The following is a 4,246-nucleotide window of genomic DNA, read 5'->3' on the forward strand; positions in this document are numbered from 1 at the left end:
TCAATTCAATTAAATATTTTGTAAAAATACATGTAACTAATTTTTAGGTGAATGTCTAACTTCAAAGTGGAAACAAAACTCTTAAGAACTGGAGGCTCTGTGTTATTTAGGGGAGCGCTGGCTGCAACAACAAACCCAAAATGCGTAAAGACTCAAACACATTTGAAGTTTATTTTTTGTTCATGTAAGTTCTACAGGGGAGTGAGTGGGGTGTTTAGAAAAAGGTTCACAGATAAGGTGACACTTGAGAAGGCCCTTCAAAGACAGGAGGGATAAGGAGATAGACAGGAGGGAAAATCTTGCTAAAATGAACAGGCTAGAGAAATAAACCAGGATCACATCATAGAGGACCTGGGCCTGGAGGCTAAAGAGTTTGAAATTCATCCTGCGGATGATGGAAAGTTCCTGATGGATTTTAAGCATCAGGGAAACAAGATAAAACTGTATTTTGCTAAGACTGTTATCCTGGCCACAGTGTGGAGGAGAAATTATGGGCCAGAGTGGAAACAGGGGGCCAGTCAGGAGATAGTTGTGGTAGTTATTACAAGGTAGGTTTACTATATACACTAGGACAAAGTTCCTGGGCAGAAAAACACCCCTCACCCCACTCCAACCCTTAGGCATGTTCACAAGCAACAGGAAATTTCACACAGACAAATGCTCCTAATCTGTACATAGATGCTTCCAGGCAGTAACCTTAGCTCAAGTTGTATTTATGAAATGTGTGGAGCTAGATGAGAATGCCTTCCTCTTTATTGATTACTTTCAATTACACATTGGGATAGTCTTTTGCCAGATATGCCTTATGATTTAGATCAGTGCTTCTTTATCTGTGAGGAAGGACCAGGTTTTGTGTTTTCTTTCTCCAATATGTCACAGGCTGACACTTTCTTCAAATACAATAATGATAAATTACTAGAAAAATGAAATGAAAAAGCAAAGAATACAAAATACAAGCTCTTTTTCTAATTTTATTGAACAAACAAAAAATAACTCCGTCAAATTGCTATCAGAGTCTCTGAACGCTTACTCTCAATTTCTGCCGTGTACCAGTGAGAGTTTGCAGACTGGCACAAGTGCACAGACCACACTGAGTAGCATTGGTCCAGATGGGCAGAGCAAGAGGTATGGAGCACAGGAAAAGTGACAACCTCCAAGGGGATCCTAGACTCCCCTAGTTTATTCTCCCCAAAGAGACTGAATGATGACAGTACTAAAACCAGTAGGCAAAAGTGGTCAGACACAAAGTCCAGCTTTGTGTTATGAAATAATGTAAACAAAGCAGTTTTTTTATTAGATTTGTGTCAATGGGGATGTTTCCCTCCTATGTAACTTTGCTTTCAGCAACCACTGAGACCAATATTTAAACATGTTAGCACCGATGAGCAATGCCAGAAAAAATATAATCAAAGTGACTAAATTAATAATTTATACACTAACAACTATGTGAAAATATAAGGCATGAGGAATTAAATTAGAAAAAAAGTGTAATCCAAATTAGAGTGCATCTCAATTAAATTAGATTCCCCAACAGTGCTGTAAGTTTAGTTAAAGCCCATAGCACTACAATGACCTTAACATCACTAATGGTAACTAGGCTTGGACCATATGTGGTATATTTGAAGCACTTTATAAATACTTATGTGGATGCTTCACTTAAGCTTAAATGGTCATAAGATTCTTCCCAGACCTCTCTTTACAGGGCAATAATAATAGCTATTTATTAAACACCTGTTGGCTTCAGAGACATTCTCTTTAAATACACCCCAACAACCCTGTAAGATAAGTATTATATTCTCCCATTGTAAAGATGAGAAAACTGAGGTCCAGAGAAGGTAAATACCTTATGAAAGGTACACAATTGTTAAGAGAAGAGAGCACTTTGAAACCCTTATCTCTGATACCAAAGCATGTCGTTATAGCCAATATGCTCTACTGTATTCTGCCTGAACCATTGGCTCAAAGTGGAGCTTTGACCCAGAGGCTAGAGACAGCCTGGCTGGAGTTGCTTTTTCAGCTTTGGCTGAGATGGAGATACATTAGTTCTTGACCCTCACTCAGTAGTAAAATCCCTAGCAAGGTGCTACCAGCCAGGACAGCCCAATCTCTGTAACTGCCTGTCTTTTATTAACTTTTTATTTTGTAATAACTTTAAATTAATAGAAAAGTTACAAAACTAGTACAGAGAAGTTCTCATATACCCTTAATCCATTTGCCCCTAATGTTAACCATCTTACATAACCACAGTACCATTAATGAACTCAGGATATTAACATTGTTACAATACTATTAAGCTACAGACCTTGTTCGAATTTTGTCAGCTTACCCATTAATGCCATGTTTCTCATTGCATTTTGTTTTTCTCCCTCCTCTGTCTCCTCCAATCTGTGACAGTTCCTCAGTCTTCGTCTTTCATAACCTTGACACTTTGAAGAGCGCAGGTCAGTTGTATTGTAATATAATACAATATAATCTAATAATGTATTATAATATAATACAATATAATACAATCAGAATGTCCCTCAATTTGGATTTGCTGGATGTTTTGTCATGCTTACCTTACGGTTATGGATTTGGGGGCAGAACATCACAGAGATGATGTGCCTTCCTAGGGTACTGTCTCAAGCGATGCACATTGTCACTGTCTTATTATTAAGACTATGTATGTCACTATTATTATTAACCTTGATTAAGGGGTTGTCTACCAGATATCTCCACTGGAAAGTTACTATATTTTCACTTTGTATTTATTTGGAGACAATATATTTTGAGATCCTCCTGCCAGCCTTTTTAATTTTGACATATCAGCTTGCTAATTTTAGCACAGTTTTTTCCAGTGGAAATGTATTTTAACAGGTGATTACCATGGTTTAAGATATTTACTATAGATATTTTTTGCATTGAATCTGATCAATCCTGACCATCTATCTATGTTTTAAAGACTATATGTATACATGTGTGTGTATCTTTATCTGCACACATACATATTCAGATCTGTTTTGTGAGCAAGTTGTTTTATAGTTGAAGTATAGTTGACTTATATTAGTTTCAGGTGTACAACATAGTGATTCGATATTTTTAAAGATTATACTCCATATAAAGTTATTATGAAGTATTGGTTATATTCCTTGTGCTGTACATTACATCCTTGTAGCTTATTTATTTTATACCTAGTAGTCTGTAACTCTCAATCCCCTACCTCTATCTTACCCGTCCCCATTGGTAACCGCTAGTTTGTTCTCTGTATCTGTGAGTCTGTTTCTGTTTTGCTATATTCATTCACTTGTTTTATTTTTCAGATTCCACATATAAGTGAAAACATATAGTGTCTTTCTCCATCTGACTAATTTCACTAAGCATAATACCCTCCAGGTCCATCCTTGTTGTTGCAAATGGCAAAACTTCATTTTTTTTTTAATGACACTGACTGTTCAGAAGAGGATGGTTGGAGTGGACAAGCAGAGAACAAACCTACTCATCATTGAGAAGGAAGAACAGCCTCTAGGGGACTGGATGAGGAACAGAAAGACAAAGTGAGGATAGTCAACAGAGAAGAAGTAGAGCCCCAGAGAACTCTGGAAAAAGGCTATGAATTGTCCCTGGCCCCATTGTTCAATATTCCCTTGATAATTTAACCCCCACTCACTCATCCTCAAGTTTTAGCAAGACACATTACCTTCCATGTTGAAACTACATTTCCCAGCTAGATGTGGCCCCATAACTAAGTTCCCAACAATGGCATGTGAGCAGCAAGTGCTGGGTGCACTTCATCAGAAGGGCTTTTTCCCTCTACTCTCTTTCCTTCTTCAACCATGATCCTAGAACAGGACTTCTTGTCCATTTTGTATCATGGACTGATTTGGCATGCTGGTGAACCCCCTGAGACCTTAACAGAATGATGCTTTAAATACATAAAGATACAAAGGATTACAGGGCTTCCCTAGTGGCACAGTGGTTGAGAGTCTGCCTGCCGATGCAGGGGACACGGGTTCATGCCCCGGTCCGGGAAGATCCCACATGCCGCGGAGAAGCTGGGCCCGTGAGCCCTGGCCGCTGAGCCTGCGCGTGCGGAGCCTGTGCTCCGCAACGGGAGAGGCCACAACAGTGAGAGGCCCGCGTACCGCAAAAAAAAAAAAAAAAAAAAAAAAAAGGATTATAAAGGAAATCAGTCATACTGAAATTATAAGAATTATGAAGGAAACCAATCATAATGAAATACAGTTATAACAATTTTTTTAATGTATGA

Source organism: Orcinus orca, chromosome 5 (genome assembly GCF_937001465.1).
Source record: "Orcinus orca chromosome 5, mOrcOrc1.1, whole genome shotgun sequence".
Lineage (NCBI taxonomy): Eukaryota > Metazoa > Chordata > Mammalia > Artiodactyla > Delphinidae > Orcinus > Orcinus orca.